The sequence below is a fragment of the Ipomoea nil genome, unplaced genomic scaffold (assembly GCF_001879475.1).
Source record: "Ipomoea nil cultivar Tokyo-kokei standard unplaced genomic scaffold, Asagao_1.1 scaffold0715, whole genome shotgun sequence".
NCBI lineage: Eukaryota > Viridiplantae > Streptophyta > Magnoliopsida > Solanales > Convolvulaceae > Ipomoea > Ipomoea nil.
Window position 1 is genome coordinate 147,364 of NW_017617143.1, and position 20,110 is coordinate 167,473.

Sequence of the window (20,110 nt, forward strand, 5' to 3'; positions counted from 1 at the left end):
TAATAATAATAATAATAATAATAATAATAATAATAATAATAATAATAATAATAATAATAATAATAATAATAATAATAATAATAATAATAATAATAATTTATTATTATTATTATTATTATTATTATTATTATTATTATTATTATTACACAATAGCATTTTAGTTTTTGTATTAGTTAATCCCTTTCAATTATATAATTTGAATTCTTACTTTATTACATCTTATTTTTATCCCACAAAATTATAATTCTTTTTTCCTATATATAATTTATTCGTTCCCACCAAATGCCCGGTAAATAATGGTGAAATATGAAACAATGCGATTGAGAGAGTTTTAATATGCATAGTGATGGAGTTTGATTTGTTAGCTATGAGAGAAATAAGTGAGCCCGCTATTACTACAAGTCTACAAGGATTAAGTAGTAATACACGTAATGTATGAAGAACAACATAGAGCAATGAACGAGTTGGAAAGTTGGTATTATTCAATAAGATAATGGGACAAATCTCTTGTTTATAGGTTTTTATATATCCCTATCGGCCTATGCCTTGAAAAATTAGGACAAGGTAAGGATAACTTTTCAAAGAGACAAGTCCTACTTCTATTCTTCAAAAAAAAAAAAATCATTCTTCTATATCATGGATCTTATTCTTTGTTATTACTACTACAAAATTCATATATAATATCAGGCCTTTAACGTCGACTATATACTTAACCAAAGTTAAACTCTATTTTTATTTTTATTTTTTTTAGAAAACATATAACGTCGGCTATTTACAAATAGCCGACATTATAAATAAATAAATAAATAATACAATACGACGTCGGCTATCTATATAGCCGACGTCGTAAGCTATTTTAGTTTTTTTTTTTTAATATTTCATATACGACGTCGGTTTGTTCTCAAACCGACGTCGCATATTATTATTATTTATTTATTTTTAAAAAACGATTAACCTACGACGTCGGCTTTCTAAATAGCCGACGTCGTAGTGTTTTTAAATTTACTATTCTCGCACAGACGGCTCATTTCGCACAGACGACTCAAAAAATTTGGACCATTTTGCTCGCTCATCGCCCACTGCCACGCCGCCCCGCACAGCCACCATTCCCCTTCAACGTCTTCTTCTTCCCAATTGCACAACTGTAGCTGCAACGCACATCCTCCGCTGCCCAGCGTCCGTCGCACCGGACCACCGCCGCACCGCCTTCCTGCCGCAACGCCGAGCCTACATTGTGAGTTTTTTTAATTATTATTTAAATTTCTGGAATCATTATATATTTGAAATTATTTATTAATGTATTTCAAATTTTAGGAATTATTAGGTATATATTTTGAATTTTATATTATAAGTTATTGGTTATAAATTTGGAATTATTAGGTTGATATATTTGTATTTTAGGATTTATTGATATTATATTTCAAATTATTATTAATTTATTTTTGAATTTTAGTAAATAATGTTGATATATTTGTATTTTAAGATTTTTTTGATATTATATTTTGAATTATTATTAATTTATTTCGAATTTTAGGCATTATTGTTATATTTTGAATTATTTTAGGAATTATTAGGTATATATTTTTGAATTTTATAAGTTATTGGTTATATAATTGGAATTACTAGGTTGATATATTTCTATTTTAGGATTTATTGATATTATATTTCGAATTTTAGTAAATAATGTTAATATATTTGTATGATATAAATGAGTTTTCTTTTTATACAAAAGAGCAAGATGAAAAGAACACTATGCAAAACAGTGGAGTTTCTTTGATTGCAAATTCAATGCACTTCAGTAGTTCGAAAGATAAAAATCATGTGATTGCAGAGTTGTCATATTATGGTGTGATTGAAGAAATATGGGAGGTTGATTATGTTCAGTTTAGAGTGCCGATGTTCCGATGTAAATGGGCAGATAGTAAATAGGGTGTTAAAGCTAATGAGTTAGGATTTACACTTGTCGATTTGAACAGGGAAGGTCACAAAAATAAGCAATTCATAATGGCATCTCAAGCAAAACAAGTTTTTTATGTTACTGATCCTTGAGATAAAAGATGGCCAGTTGTTCTTAATAGAAAGAGACAAATTACCTGTGATGGGAATGAAGATGTTAATTTTGATGTTGAGGAAATACCACCTTTTTCTTCAAAGTTTATTGCCAGTTATTATAGATAATGAGATAGATGGAGTGCATGAATCACGGGATGATCATCATAAAGGGATATGGGAGCATTGATTATTAATTGTAATACTTTAACTTCTTCTTGTATTTACTATATCTAAATATTTACACTTATATTTATGTATATTATGCTCTTGTCATTTACTAATAATTTCTTTGCTAAACAGACATATGGATTCATCAAATGATCCCACTATTGATAGTACCACCCAAGGTACTAATGTGACACCCCGGAAATTAATTCCTTAAACCCAAATTTAATTACTTAATTAAATTCTAATGGCCTCGCAATTACTTCTTAAATTCCCTTTGAGCATAGTCGAGGGACCTAAATTGACTAAATCCCTAACCTTTTAATTAAGTCAAGGGGAAGACTTGGTGTTTTATTACTTGTACCCTAGCCTTTATTTCTCTCCTAACTTGCTTGTGGAAGGAAGAGGTCCTTTTTGTCTTTTCACAATCCTAACTTGGAACCCAAGACATTTCCCTAGACTACCATCCTAGTATTTCCTCACTTAGACAAGAAACACCCTTCTCTCTACACTCTAGCCTTTTCTCCAAGCAACCCTAAAACCTCTCAACCTAGCAAGAGAAATCCTCCATCCTCTCAACCTTGAAGGACACCAAGTTTCCACCTTTCCTCATCTACAACCTTATGAAGGGTAAGTTCTAGGCTTTATTAGTTTTATTACTTAGTTTTCCACCTCCTTTACCTAAGAATTCTTGTTTTGTCGGGGTTTTGGTTTGTGTTTGGAAGATCTTTTGAAAAAAAAAACCTTCAAGGAGAAGCTAAGGAGATTGAGGAAGTGTTCTATAGTCTAAAGAGGTAACCCATATCTTACAAAATCTATTTACACTTGCTATTTATGATTTGTTGATGCTATTGAGTGATTCTATGCATTTTCTTGTGTAAATGCCATGTAGAGCTTGTATTTAGGGTTCTTTAATGCTATTCTTTGAGCTATTCTATCTGTTCAAGTTCCTTTGTTGATTGATATGAATTTTGAGATGTTTTGGACTTGAACTTGAGCATTTTGACAAATTTTCCCGAAGTGGGATTTGGACTCTCATTTCGGTACCAGCGGGTACACTGGCGGGCGGTGTGCAACCCGCCTGTCCACCCACTGTTACGGGGTTGGTAATGGTGGGGGGGGGGGGGGGGTCTACGGGTGGTAAACCACCCGTGGTACCAGCCGCTAGTACAGTAGCGGGTGGTTTGCCACTCACCGTACCGCCCACTGGTACGTTGTATTTTGGCCTCCGTTTTGTTGATCCATTGAGCACTTGTGTGTCTTCGTTTATGTTTCGTAAATCTATAACGAAGTCTTAAGTAACCTAGATAGGACTTGTGAGTCTTGAATCATGTTTATGATCCAACTTTGTGATTCGTTGGATTGATATGAAGTATATGTTGTTCGTATGAGCCTTTATGATTATCTTGTTGAATTGCATGCTAGCTACGTTATACGTTGGTACTTGTATGTGCTTTTGTAACACCCCGTGTTACGACCCCTAAAACCAATTAATCATTTAACCAATTATCCAAAGAAAGAATTAAATTACAATAATTAATTAGGAAAAGGCCCACCATAGTCCGTGGGCCTCACCTCTAAAAACCCAACCCCTAGTCCTAAAAGGAATAGAGTTAGCAAGCCTATAGTATTTGGGCCCTAATTAGGACTCTTAGATATATAAATAGGGGACATAGGAGGCACCTAGAACCCACACCACAATAATCTCTCACCACACAAGGAGCTCCAAGAATTCCCCTAGGAGAAATCAAGAAAGAAGGAAGACTTAAAGAAAGACCCTTCATAGCCAAGGAAATTAATTAAGACTAAGAGGTAACCCATGTCTCAACAAAACCTATTTTCTTAGCTATGATCTCCCTCTAGACATCCCTCTACATTCTTGTGTATTGATGATTCGGTTATGATATTAATGGTGTGATCTTGATAATTGATGTTATGATTTCTTGGGTAATCTTGATAATCTTGATGATGGAAAGAGATTCTTGATGATTGTGTGATATTCTTGATCAACTTAGATTCCTAATGATTGTGTGATATTCTTGATAAATCACATTGTTGCTTAAAAGATGAACTGCGTTCTTGATGATTTAAATATAATTAGAGCCCTAGGATGTATCGTGAAACTCGTGTGGTGTTATTCTTGATATATTGGGTGGGAATTCGCATGTTTGGGTGTCAATTATGTTTAGAAAGCATGATAGGATATGTGCCGTATGTTTCTTGCTTTTGATCCGTTAATTGTCTACGTGTTGTCATCGATTGCGTTTAAAGGTGCCTAAGCATGGTTTCGGGTTCCACAAAGGTTCCCGGGCAGTTATTTGTGAAAAAGAGTCAGTGGGGGCTAGTTGGGGGTAGGGGACCCGCCACCACCCGCGGCCAAGTTTGGCGTCGCCGGCAGCGGGCAGGCGACTGCCCGCCGGGCACCCGCTGCCCGGAAATTCGTCGCCGGCGGGTGACCCTTCACCCACCGACTACCCGCTGGAAATTGTCCCACTTCGGGATCCCAGCTTCCGCGTTTGATGTCCCCCGAACCCCGTGGTGTCCCAACGGACTCCGTCTATCTTGCCTATGTCTAGTTTGATGTTTCGGGTACCATTCGTAGGTTGAATGAGTCTTATGTATTACATGCTAGTTGAATGGGTATCCCGTTGGCCTAGGTGTAAGAAGTATGAACCCCTTAGAATTATTCTTAGTATGTGAATGATCACGCATAAGTTTCGTTATACGGTTTCTCCCCCTTCCCAATGTGTCAATGTGGGTTGCATGTACTTGTTATGTGTTATGTGTGCATGATACCCCAATTCGGTTGCGACCGAATTGGTTATTCCTGAGCTGCGGTTCAGAAGCTGGCTGCGGTCAGATTTACACTCTCGGGCTGCGGTCCACCGTTTGGTTGCGATCAAACGTTTTACATGAGTTGCGGTTCATATTCCTGGCTACGGTTAGATGACTAGTCTTGGGCTGCGGTCTACTGTTTGGTTGCGATCAAACATTATGATGAGCTGCGGTTCATCGGTCGGTTGCGATCGACCGCTCCGTGTTGCGATATGGGGCAAGGTGCTGCGGGGCCGTGTCAGAGCTATATGCGCTGACCCTCATGTATGGGCATGCGATTGATCCTGTGGCGCCATCAAAGTGTGCTATGTGATGAGATATGGATGGTTTGATGTTATAAATGTTATGAAATCGTGACCGTAGGATACATGCTAGAAAATCGTATATGCTTGGTTATGACTATTGGTTGTGCGTATCTCTATCTGTCGAGTCTGTTCCCTATGCTTGTGAATTGTATGACTGTTGACTGTGCTTATCCCTATCTGTCGAGTCTATGTCCTATTTTATAAAGCTAGAGTCTCCTAGGATATATCTTCATGCTTCGAAATGGTTTTTCTATTATCTATGTATATATCTATATGTACTGTATTTCAACGCGTTGGAGTGGGTTACCAGCATCTCTCGCTGAACAGATATATTTGGCTTTCAGGCACTGAGGAGTAGACACTGGAGCGCGCTAGAGTCTTGGAGCGTAGAAGTAGATAGTTTCCCTTTCGGCCTGCGTGTCATGCTTATGCATTTACATTATTGAGGATATTAGTTAGTTAGCCTGTGCACCTGAGTTCTCTAGCTCAAGTGTGGCATAGCACCCCGTACTCTTTACGTTATATCTTGGGACTCAATGAGCATTTACCTTTATTATATAATTCTTAAAAGTTAAAAAATTTCGGGGAGTTACAGTTGGTATCAGAGCCTAAGTTTGACCTTAGGATAAGACTCTTAAGACCAGACTTTAGGATAATAGGCTTGAACACTAGGTATTTAGGAACATAGGACTCAGGAATCTTAGGACGCGCGGTGAGATTGTGAAACCTACACATAACCTCCCCTCACTTTATAATAGGAACCAGCACACATGGAATCCAATAAGGGTCTATAGTGGGCTCATCACAAGGCCAAAAAGTACATCCTTAAAGCATCATTGGTGGAAAAATCAAGGAATTCCAATAATAATTCCATTCGATAGAGGAAAGTATTATAGTGGCCCGTTTCAAGTGATGTCACGGATCGAAGACAATGTTTATAAGATTCGAGGTCGAATCATTTTTCAAGAAGGGGAGGATGATGCGGCCCAACATAATGAAGATCCATTAAGATTACAAATTGGGCCAATCACAAGATCCGAGGCCCAAATCAGCTTTATTATTTGTGGTCATCATTTATTTTAAATTGTTTAGAATTGAAGAGAAAACAATAGTTGTATTTAGAAAGGATTCCTTAAATCCTTTTCTAAATAAAACTCTATTTACTTGTTTTCTAGATTAGGTTTAGGACTCTTTTTCCCATTGTATTTAGATTACAATGCTGCCCTATACCTATAAATAGGGCACATCCATATCAGTTTTGAGGAGGCTTTAATTGAATAAAATTCTTAAGTTTTTCTTTACACTTGTGTAAGAAACCTTATGGCTAATTGTGGACTCAATTAGTGGCTAGTCGTGGACTCGACTAGCAAATTGATTCGTGGACTCGAATCAATCTTACTTTCTTCAACCTTAGATTTAGGTTCGTGGACTCGTTCTTGAATCGAAGGAAACTAGATCCGACTCTAGTTGATTGAAGATTGCAACATCGAGGTACTTGAAGCTACATGGGATTCTTACAAGTCTTTGAGGATTCGAGACAAAGGGTTTCTCGTGAGGTTTAAGGTATTTTGATCCATCTCTATCTTTACTTTGAGAGCATTCTTGGGACAATATTCCATCTTTATGTGAACCTTGGACTAGGTTCATATCACTTTACCCTTCACTTATCTAAGGGGAACTTTCCCCTCCATTTATCACACCAAAGTAAGGGTACCAAAACTCTCACCTAACATCGCGATAAACGTTGACCCAGAAGAACGACAACATGGCACCAAACAGAAGACAATCAAGGACACCGGAACCCGACATACACGACCCGCTAACCCAAACTCTGCAGCAACTAACAAAAGTCGCCCAAGCACTAAGCGACGTAGCTCTTCGCAATAACAAGCCCCCACCACCTCCATCAAACACGAACTCGGACGTCGCCCGACAAGTTTCGAATCATCGACCCCCCACGTTTTCAGGAGAGGAAGACCCCGTGATCCTAGTAGAATGCCCAGAATAACGTCGCGTGGAAATAGCCTCGTTCTACTTCGGACACGAGGCAGACCTTTGGTGGATTCACGAGGGACCCGCTTACCGACAAGAACCAGGGTTCAACTGGGAAAACCTCAAAACACGTCTACGAGAGCGATTCTACCCAACACACGTAAAAGCATCTATGCACGAAGAGTTCCTCCATCTAAAACAAGGGGTGACCATCGTCATGGAATACCATAAACGATTCATGGAACTAGCACGCTTCGCACCGGAACTAGTCCCCACTGAGGTGACCAAAATAGAGAGGTTCGTATCGGGCCTCAACTTCGAAGCCCGAAAGGCACTAGTGGTAAGCAGACCCCGGACCCTCAACGAGGCTTACTCCAGTGCCGCAAATCTCTATCGAATCCAACTGCTACAACGCGGGGTTCAAGAACAGATACGGAAAAGAAGCACCGGGGGTGGAACACCACCCGTAAAAAGGACAAGAAACGACACCAACACAAGACCGAGCAACCTGGCCGGCCAAAGGCCACCCCTAGGGAAAAATGGAGCTAACACAGGAAGCTTCCTTTGCCCGAAATGCAACAAAAGCCATAGAGGCAAGGACTGCATGGGCAATCCCTGGCGATGCTTCAACTGCAGAGAGGAAGGACACAAGGCCTTCCAGTGCACTCAACCCCAAAGGCCACGCCCCACTACCACGGGTCAACACGGGGGCACCACTCACCAAGGAAACTACGGCGCTCCCGGAAAGATATTCGTCACGAGCCGCACCTAGGCCGAACTCGGGAACGAGAACAACCTCGAGGAGGGGAACCTAACCCCAGAAGGCGAGGAACACGCAAACCCCGCGGAAGAAAACCAAGAAGACGAGTTCTGTCTAGGATAAACTAGCAAATTCCTTGTAACCACCTTCGTAGTGAGACTACTTACTTAGCTTAATTACTTCGGAATTATTATAAATAAAACACTAGATCGAAATTCGATCTTACGTACGGGGGTGGAACTAAAATTACACATAAGGAAAACAAACCAAGCCTTCCACCACTAGAAAACAAAAGAAGGAAAAAGACAAGGACCACACCATCCAAAAAGAAAGCCTAGCGTCACCAATGGGAATTGAACTCTTGACCTCTCACATACAAGACCAAGACCTTGACCACTAGGCTAAAGATGTTTCTTGAAACCTTAAGGGAACACTCCCTTCTTAAAACCCCTACAAACCCCTAAAACCCACAAAATCCCCAAATCAAAAACCCTTCTTCTCCTCCTTCCTCACACCCTCCCACTCTCACCCTCACCTTCTTCGCACCCCACCCCAAGACCGGCGGACACCCCCCACAAAAACCCACCGACCACACGCCGCCGCCACCAGCCAAACGCCGCCCGTCGACCTCGCACCGCCGAGCTGCCGCCCAGCCGACCGCCCCGCCTTCGCCCGGAGGTCGCCCACGTCGCGCCCAGCCGCGACCCGCTGCCCAGCACCGCCGATCGCGCGCCCAGCCGCCACCACCGTGCGCCGCCCCCCTCTCCTCGCCGTTCGAACCCAACGGAAACACCAACCACCGCCCGAGCCTCGCCGGAGTCCCGCCGGAAAGTTTGCCGGAAAACATCGTCACCGAGAAAAGCTTCACATTGCCAAAGAAATCCCTCGGAACCCGTACCCCGGAGTGGAGCAACGCCGGCTACACCGTAATCGGAGGTAAAGCCCTTGAACCCGACCAATTTTCTCCAAAATTGGTCGATATGCTTAATCACCAAGGGCTTTTGGATACGTACCTCACCATCAAGGGAGATAAGTACCCCGAATTGGTGAAAGAATTCTATCAACATCTAGTAGCCACCAAACGGGGTGATAAGCTAGAAATCACCACCAAGGTCCGCGGCAAGAAAATCATACTCTCCGAAGGCCGCTTGGCCAAGCTCTTGAAATTGACCACCACGGGTGTGTCAAATTACGACCGAAAAGGGTGGATTGATACCCAGAATACGGGGTACAAAGACTACCTCGGGTACCTACTCGGGAAAGATGAAGGGTTTACCTTGGCCACGCGACCAAATAGGAAGTGGCTAACGGCGGAGCAAAAGATATTGGTTATGATTGTAACCGACAGCCTCTTGCCCACAAACAATAAGAGCAAAGACGTGGGGAGTTTAGAGTGCACTTTTGCCTATCTCTTGAAACACAAAATCAAGTTCAACCTACCGGCCCTCATGCTAAAACACATGGAGTTTTGCAAGACGAGCAACCGACTTAGCCTGCCCTACGGGATGATCCTAAGTTGGATCATGGAGAAAAAAGGGGGTGGACCTAAGCCACACTGAGGTCGACTGTAAACGGCATGATCTTTAATGCCCAGAACCTCCGCCGCAATGATATCTACTACACTGAAGGGGGACAATACCTCACCCTCGAAGAAATTTGCCTAAAACCCGAGGAGGAGCGAAGGGAATTGGTCGACTGATTGGACATCTCCAACAAAAAACTCAAACGAGCAATGCAAGATTGTGGGGGTTTAGAGGGAGATGAGGATCAGGAGGAGGATGACGAGCCTAACCCATCGACACACCCACGATCAGGAGGGAACCCAAGGGAACAAAACGAGGGCTCGGTCAATGAGCGCATCCTAGCGCAACTCAACCGGCAAAACCAAAACATGGAGGAAGGGTTCTCGTCCTTAATCCGCACGACACGCGCATTAGATCAGAGGGTGGCAGCAATCGAGGCCACCTTGGGCACTCGCAGGGCATCTAGCTCCGGAGCAAGAGACCCAAGTAGACCCAAACTTCCCTATCACCACAACACCAGAACTCCAGTCTACCCTAGCTAAGACAAAACGTGGGGCCACGTTCCTAAACAGGAGGCCAAAATGCGAGATGTCCAGGGGTGAAAGAATGGATTAACACACCGGGCTTCGGGGACGAAGCCCCTTGTAAGGGGGGCAGAGTGTAACACCTCGTGTTACGACACCTAAAACCAATTAATCATTTAACCAATTATCCAAAGAAAGAATTAAATTACAATAATTAATTAGGAAAAGGCCCACCATAGTCCGTGGGCCTCACCTCTAAAAACCCAACCCCTAGTCCTAAAAGAAATAGAGTTAGCAAGCCTATAGTATTTGGGCCCTAATTAGGACTCTTAGATATATAAATAGGGGACATAGGAGGCACCTAGAACCCACACCACAATAATCTCTCACCACACAAGGAGCTCCAAGAATTCCCCTAGGAGAAATCAAGAAAGAAGGAAGACTTAGAGAAAGACCCTTCATAGCCAAGGAAATTAATTAAGACTAAGAGGTAACCCATGTCTCAACAAAACCTATTTTCTTAGCTATGATCTCCCTCTAGACATCCCTCTACATTCTTGTGTATTGATGATTCGGTTATGATATTAATGGTGTGATCTTGATAATTGATGTTATGATTTCTTGGGTAATCTTGATAATCTTGATGATGGAAAGAGATTCTTGATGATTGTGTGATATTCTTGATAAACCTAGATTCCTAATGATTCTGTGATATTCTTGATAAATCACATTGTTGCTTAAAAGATGAATTGCGTTCTTGATGATTTAAATATAATTAGAGCCCTAGGATGTATCGTGAAACTCGTGTGGTGTTATTCTTGATATATTGGGTGGGAATTCGCATGTTTGGGTGTCAATTATGTTTAGAAAGCATGATAGGATATGTGCCGTATGTTTCTTGCTTTTGATCCGTTAATTGTCTACGTGTTGTCATCGATTGCGTTTAAAGGTGCCTAAGCATGGTTTCGGGTTCCACAAAGGTTCCCGGGCAGTTATTTGTGAAAAAGAGTCAGTGGGGGTAGGTGGGGGTAGGGGACCCGCCACCTACCCGCGGCCAGGTTTGGCGTCGCCGGCAGCGGGCGGCCGGCGGGCAGGCGACTGCCCGCCGGGCACCCGCTGCCCGGAAATTCGTCGCCGGCGGGTGACCCTTCACCCACCGGCTACCCGCTGGAAATTGTCCCACTTCGGGATCCCGGCTTCCCCGTTTGATGTTCCCCCGACCCCCGTGGTGTCCCAATGGACTCCGTCTATCGTGCCTATGTCTAGTTTGATGTTTCAGTTACCATTCGTAGGTTGAATGAGTCTTATGTATTACATGCTAGTTGAATGGGTATCCCGTTGGCCTAGGTGTAAGAAGTATGAACCCCTTATGATTATTCTTAGTATGTGAATGATCACGCATAGGTTTCGTTATACGATTTCTCCCCCTTCCTAATGTGTCAATGTGGGTTGCATGTGTTTGCTATGTGTTATGTGTGCATGATACCCCAATTTGGTTGTGATCAAATTGGTTATTCCTGAGCTGCGGTTCAGAAGCTGGCTGCGGTCTGATTTACACTCTCGGGCTGCGGTCCACCGTTTGGTTGCGATCAAACGTTTTACATGAGTTGCTGTTCATATTCCTGGCTGCGGTCAGATGACTACTCTTGGGCTGCGGTCCACTGTTTAGTTGCGATCAAACATTATGATGAGCTGCGGTTCATCGGTCGGTTGCGATCGACCCCTCCGTGTTGCAATACGGGGCAGGGTGCTGCGGGGCCGTGTCAGAGCTATATGCGCTGACCCTCATGTATGGGCATGCGATTGATCCTGTGGCGCCATCAAAGTGTGCTATGTGATGAGATATGGATGGTTTGATGTTATAAATGTTATGAAATCGTGACCGTAGGATACATGCTAGAAAATCATATATGCTTGGTTATGACTATTGGTTGTGCGTATCTCTATCTGTCGAGTCTGTTCCCTATGCTTGTGAATTGTATGACTGTTGACTGTGCTTATCCCTATCTGTCGAGTCTATACCCTGTTTTATAAAGCTAGAGTCTCCTAGGATATATCTTCATGCTTCGAAATGGTTTTTCTTATATCTATGTATATATCTATATGTACTGTATTTCAACGCGTTGGAGTGGGTTACCAACATCTCTCGCTGAACAGATATATTTGGCTTTCAGGCACTGAGGAATAGACACTGGAGCGCGCTAGAGTCTTGGAGCGTAGAAATAGATAGTTTCCCTTTCGGCATGCGTGCCATGCTTATGCATTTACATTATTGAGGATATTAGTTAGTTAGCCTGTGCACCTGAGTTCTCTAGCTTAGGTGTGGCATAGCACCCCGTACTCTTTACGTTATATCTTGGGATTCAATGAGCATTTACCTTTTTTATATAAGTCTTAAAAGTTGAAAAATTTCAGGGTGTTACAGCTTTCCTCACATTGATCTTGCCTATTCTTGATGAGGATTGGTGACTTGTGTTACCAATCGTTGTGGTCTCTTGATTTGGAAGCCTTTTGTTATTGTGGCAATACCTTGAAATGTTTCCTTCATATTCTTTCTTGAGTTCTTCGATTGAACCTATCATTGTGAACTTGTACAAATGATTGTACCTTGTCATGATTATTCCTTGATTGGGTTATGAATGAGCCTTGATTATCTATGTCAATGATCGTGTGACTATGTGTATAAAAGCTGGCGGTAATGAGCTTTGCTCATTGATTGGCGGTAAATGATCATATTATGAATGATAAAGGCTGGCTGCAAGCAGGCTGGGAGCATACTCTTTGGAGGGATAAGGTTGGACTGGTTGTACAGGGTGGCCTGGAGGTACAGGTTGTAACTGATATAAGGATGAAGCGGTGTAAAGATTGGAACTTGGTATAAAGTTGGAACGTGAAACTTGTGTGAGAATTCAGAATTCAGTAATTTATTGAATGATAGAGCAAGGCTTTAAATAGTGTTACAGGACCACAAAAGGTGGAACTGCTATACCTGTTCCTTAAGACTAGACAATTAAATAGACTAATTAAAGGCAATTAAACAGACTAATTAATAACCAGGTAAACAAAGAATATTTAACAGACTAATCTTTAACACGCCCATGCAAGATTGAGGCGCCGTCAGTAAGCCCAAGCTTTGAACGAAACACACCAAATAGTCGGGAACCAAGAAGCTTAGTCAAGAGATCTGCAATCTGTTCGTCCGAGCGGACATAGCTAACGTGCAATAAGCCTGAGGTAACCTTTTCACGGACGAAAAATTAGTCAAGTGCTAATTGCTTCATACGCGAGTGAAAGACTGGGTTCTTGCACACATACGAAGCACTCAAGTTGTCAGTGACCAACAACGGGGTAGTCTGAGGATGAATACCAAGTTCACGTAGCAGATTTTGAACCCTTATAACCTCAGCAGCAGAATTAGCCAGTGCACGGAACTCGGCTTCAGTGGAGGACCGAGAAACTGACAGTTGTTTTGCAGACTTCCATGAGATGACGTTGGGTCCAAAAAACACGCAATAGGCCGTGGTAGACCGACCCCCATCACGGATACCGCCCCAGTCGGAGTCCAAATAAGCCACAAGGGAGAGTGAGAGTCCACGACGAAAAAACAGACCGAAGAGCATCGTACCATACAAGTACCGCAGAACTCGCTTCACCGCTTGCCAATGAGCCACAGTTGGAGGCGCCATGAACTGGGGGAGGTAATTCACCGCAAACGAGATATCAGGTCTGTTAAACGCCAGACACTGCAAGCGGCTAATAGCACGGCGATAAGTCGTGGAATCAAAAGGCATGTTATCATAACCCAGGTCCACGGATGTACACATCGGAGTAGAAACCGGCTTCGCCCCCATCATTTCAAACTGTTCCAAAATGTCAGCCACATACTAACTCTGAGACAAGAATAGGCCATACTCCGTAGGGACCACCGCCACACCTAAAAAATGATGCATTGGCCCTAAATCTTTCAAGGGAAACCAGTCTACCAGACTACGAACAAAACCCGCAGTGAAGGCCTTATCGTTGCCTGTAACGATTATATCGTCAATATAAACAAGGAAATACAAGGCAATATTTCCATTACAATAGATAAATAAAGTGGTGTATGCAATAGATCTTTTAAAACCAAAGGAAACCAGAAAACGGGACAACTCAAGGTGCCAAGCCCAAGGTGCTTGTTTTAACCTGTAAATCGCCTTCCGCAACCGGCATACATGATCCGGATTCTCCGGGTCAACAAAGCCTGCTGGTTGGGCCATGTAAACTTCATCATGTAATGTGTCATTTAAGAAGGCATTATTCACGTCTAGTTGTCGTAAAGACCAACCTTGTGAAAGAGCAATGCTAAGAATTACACGAATTGAGACCGGTTTAACCACCGGACTAAATGTCTCAAAATAGTCGCGCCCGGATTCCTGTAAGAAACCTTTGGCCACGAGACAGGCCTTGAACCGATCGACGAAGCCATCAGCTCTGTGCTTCACCCTGAACACCCATTTACAGCCCACTATATTTTGACTCGCTCGGGGCAATAACTCCCATGTGGAGTTCCTTACTAGTGCACAAAACTCCTCTGACATAGCTGCACGCCACAAATCATTTTTCAAGGGTTGGTCAACTGTAACACCGCCGATTTTTACCAAAATTTAAAAGTTTAATTAAAGGAAACAATCTAAACATTAATCATTAAACAACGGAAGCAATGTCTAAACACGGAGGTGCTATGCCACACCTATATCAAACATAGGTGCACAGGCAAACTACTAAACAAACCACAGCAGCTAACGGTTAAACTAACTAGGCTCACAGGCCATAAACAACTAGAAAAGCATAAGGAGCTACACTAGGCTACTACGGTCCACTAGCGCGCTCTCCAAAGCTACTAAAAAACCTGTAAAGAGATAGGGATAACACCCGGTCAGCGAATAATGCTGGTAACCCACCAATACGCGTTAAGTATCATAATATACATAGATATAAGCACAACCATTTGAGACGGAGGAATACAATATATATCATTTTAAAACCAAGAGAGGAAACATCAATAGACTCATCAATTCACTCTCAACGAGGACCACATGCCAACATACTCAACAAGGCAATAGAACAACAAACGACATACTCAACAATATATATTACCTACCATACTCAAGGTAGGGTTAATCATAGACATGCTCATAATCAATTAGGCGAGATTCACACTCACAACATGTTCCAAGCTCACATAGGACATAGTCAAACCGAAGCATACATCAAAGAGTCATCTCAACGACCCGAATAATAGTGGACCAATGTGGAGGACTCCAAATCATCAATCACATACCATAGAGTCATCGCAATGACTAGGACCGAAACCCAATGGAAACAGATCTAGCAACTTTAAGTGTATACACCCCCTATTGAGATTCCAAGCTCAACGGGTTAGTTACTATCTCTGGCAACGGGGATAACTTTCCCAAGTTGCCCACAACCTATAAGTATCCAAATGGCAATCCGGGGCTTTAAACCCACTACCGGATCAATTCACACATAAGTCCCCACACTGTCCACTTCACGAATTCAATCATCTCATCACATCCAAACCAACATCTCAAAAAGAGTCAATACACACAGAATCTAGAGATACAACAAAGCATAGATTCCACACAAGGTGTGTACAACAACGGATAAGCTCAACATTAGCTTAATCACAGAATGATCAATAAAGTACCACATTTGTACAAGATCACATCAAGGGATTCAATCAAGAGGCTTCAATGAAAGACATGAAACGAATACTCAACAACAACAATAGACTTCAATCCAATACCAACATGATTGGCAACCCAAGTTGCCAATCCTCAAAAGGAATGGACAAACAACACATACTAGCATCAAAGACAACATAACTAGCATGCTCATCAAACGGATAAACCAATATGGTTCCAACGAACCTCAAAGACTCACACAAATCCAACGAATCATAAAGTTGGACCATAAGCACGATTCAAGACACCAAATCCTAACATGGATACTTAGCACATCGTTCTAGACATACGAAACATCAAGAAGGCTCACAAAAGCTCAATAATCCAACAACGGGAGGTCAAAACATCAAATACCAAAGGAAAGAACCACAGGGAAACAACTCCCCGCATCATTAACTATGTTCCCCGCGGGTGGGGCCACGGGTAATCCCCCACCCGTGGTCCTGCCCGCGGGGTACCATCCCACGAGGCTACGTTCCCCGCGAGTGGGGCGGCGGGTAGGCCACTGCCCGCCGTTCCGCCCGCGGGGTACACTCATGTACACCAAAATTCCCTTCGGGGAAATTCATCTCCAAGGTCAAGTTCAAGTCCAAAACACCCAAAACCTCACACACAACAATGATATGACTTGAACCCAATAATAGCTCAAAGAAAGGCATTCAAGAACCCTAAATACAAGCTCTAATCATGCATTATCACAAGATCATGCATCCAATCTCACAAATACATCAAGAATAATGAAATAGAAGCCAATAATCATTCATAGCAATAGAAAATAGATTTTGTAGAGCATGGGTTACCGTTGAAGACCAAAACCTTCTTTCCACTAACCCTCCTAGGCCTTACTTTGAAGCTCTTCTTCCTCACAACCTTCTTACACAAGCCAACCCACAAGAAAACACCAAACTTAGATGAAGACACCTTTAAGCTAACCAAAAACACTAGATAACATTAGATCTTACCCCTTCCTATGCTTGGGAGGTAGAAAGGTGGGATCTTGGATTGAATCTTTGCAAGGCTAGGAAAATCTTCTTTTAGCTTGGAGAGTAAGCAAAGATTTCTTAGAGAGAAGGTGGATTGTTTAGGAGATTGGCTAGAAGATGATGAATGAAATGTGTGTCTTGCTAGGGCAAGATTAAACACCAATCATGTGTGAAAGGACAAGTTTACCCTTACTAAAAGGCTAGGAAGACAAAAGGCTAGGTACAAAGCACAAAGCATAAGGTACTCATGGTTGACTAAGGAATTAGTCAACCTCCAGTCCCTTGACTATTAAATTTCATGATTTTAGGAAAGGAATTCATCAAGGAAATTAGGATTAGTTTTTCAATTAATCCTAATTAAGGAGTCGGATTTTTGGGGTGTCATACCCTCTCCCCCTAACAAAAAGCTTCATCCCCGAAGCTTGGGCAGAACGAGGTTTAACAAACGGTTAACGGTTTGAACAACATGTGACAAGATTGGTAAAGAATGGCAAACAAGAGATTTTAAGCACAAAGGTGTCCACCAACTAACCAAAAGCTAGAGAAATCAAGGTTTCAAATTAAGGTGATAAGATTGATAGGCTTAGAAATAGGCTAAGGGTTCACAAAGGTAAGTCAAGAAAGAAAGATAAGGTGATAGATAGAAGATTTACTGGAAGGGAAACTAATTCCACCGTAAGCTTAACTCTCTACCCATTACTAACCACCGACCAACCCAGATCTAGACGTCTTAACTAAGGCACAACCTACAACTAAAACTGACACCGAGAGGACTCTAAAGCTAGATTACCCGAGATCAAAGAACAAGGATAGCGCCTTCAACTGATCACTGCTGACTTCTCCAAGCAAAGGAAGCAAGGTACTCACACCGCACAACTTCATCTCGGCATCCGCTTGAACTTGATTCGCCACTTCCAGACAAAGGCTACTACTGCCAGCTCCGGAACATGAGCAGGATGTCCTTCACCCTAGCTCTTGAGCTAACTTGATGCAGGCTGCCAACTTAACACTTGCATTAACACACAACCCACAACTCTCTACAAAGCAACGCTTGAAAAATTTAAAACATTCGGTCCGGATGAAATGTCCAAAACAGGAACGGTAACAAAGGAGAAAGGTAACTCAGGGGAAAGAAGGCTCACAATAAGAGATTCGGTTCAACGGAAAAGATTAGAGTGAAGGGTTTAAGGTTTGAAAACTCGAAGATCACATTGGTTAAGAAGAGAAGAAAGGTAAACAAGGCTACAACTTAGGAAGTCAAAGTTTTGACCTTCCACGAAAATCGCTAAAGAAGAAGGCACGAACAAGGTTTGGGAAAAACAACGAGGGTTTCTCGGCAAGAAGGATTGTTGGCTCGACTAAGAGGAGGGAAAAACATATTAAAGAGGGTTAAAGGTTTCCGACCTCAGGCGATTCCTTCTACTGGACTAGCTGCTTACAACCTTTTGACCAACTGACAGATCTCTTCTTCGATTCTGGCACAACTTCAAACGAAGATCGTTATCGGACTTCCTTCATGTGCTGGTAGAACAACCAACTTTACAACTTCCAAGGGGAACTCTCACGATGAAGCACTACCGAACCCTTCCAAGAAAAACCAAGGTCGGAGCTAACCCTTAAACTAGCTAAACCAGAAGCTAAGGTCTTAACACTTAACACCAAAGCTAGCACGCAAGGAAGATCACAGAGGCAAAAAAGGGCGCAACAAAAAGGTACAAGCACTTACTTCATCGGTTTCAACTTGCGTCTGACTCACGACTGTGGATCTTGCCTCGCCGAGGTCTCAACTTTGCACATGGGTTCTAGCTGCTTCTTCCACTTTGTCCACCATTGATTCCGCTTCGAAGCTTACTTCCCGACTGGGGTCTCACACTACCAACTGGTTTCAGGCTTGCTGAAGTCTTCCTCTTAGGCCTGCACTCAAAGGACCAGTGACCTTTCTTGCCACAAGCAAAGCACTCCACTGGCTTTCCAAGACAGTTCACGCCGGGGTGGCCACTTCCACACTTCTTGCAAACGGAGCGCCTTTCTTTAGCCTTGTTGTTCCGGATTGGCTGGGGAGTCTTACCCCTCTTAGAGCCGTCTCTTTGTAGACTTCTTGTTGATTCAACACCGGTTACTGACAAAATCATAACCACAGGTGCAACACTTGTTTCAAAACTCCTCTTACGGTTCTCCCGAATCCCTTTATGAACTTGCTGCACCCGGTAGAGGTCGGCTGCACACAGGGAGGCCTCATTGAGAGACTTAGGCTTCGACACCGTCAAGGCTTTCCTAGCCTCAAAGTTGAGTCTGACCACAAACATCGCAACTTTACTCTCCTCGGTAGGTACCAAAACTGAGGCGAAACGGGCTAACTCCAAAAACATCTTGTTGTATTCTATTACCGACAAGGGTACTTGCTTAAGGTGGAGAAACTCCTCGCACTTTGCCGCCTTGACATGAGCGGGATAGAACCGCTCACGTAGCTTATCCTTCAAGTTTTCCCAACTGAACTCCGAATCTTGTTTACAAGCTGGCCTTTCAAGCATCCACCACAAGTCCGCTTCTTGCCTAAGATAGAACGTAGCCAAATCTACCTGGCAATCCTCCGGGCAAACCACTGCTTCGAAGATCTTGTCAAACATCCGGATCCACTCTTCCCCGGCGAAGACTAGGGGACGGAGACTCGAAACTTGGGGTACTACGTCCCGGTTCCCATTCTAAGGGGGGTGGTTGTTGTTGATGAGGGTGTTGCTTAGAGTTTAGGTGATCTGCGTCAGTTGATGAAGGCTTTGAGCTAGCTATTCGTTGGTGGCCGCTTCTGAAGACCTTGCACGACGTCTCGATGGTGCCATCCTTTACTTCTACAGAAACAGCACGATAATGGAAGGAAACTTAGAGCCCGCACCCTTACCCGGTGCCTTAACTTAAAAGAACCAAAGCTGAAAAAAGAACAAAGCACAACAAAAAACGATAAGAGAACTCAAAACCTCACCGCGCGTCCTAAGGTTCCTAAGACTTAGGTACTTAAACACTTAAGATTCGAGCTTAACTTCTTAAGGTCTTACGCTTGAAAGCACAAACCTAGGTTCCAATCTAGGTTCTTAAAGTCCAACTCTTAACATCCTAGGCTCTGATACCAACTGTAACACCCCGGATTTTTACCAAAATTTAAAAGCTTAATTAAAGGAAACAATCTAAACATTAATCATTAAACAACGGAAGCAACGTCTAAACACGGAGGT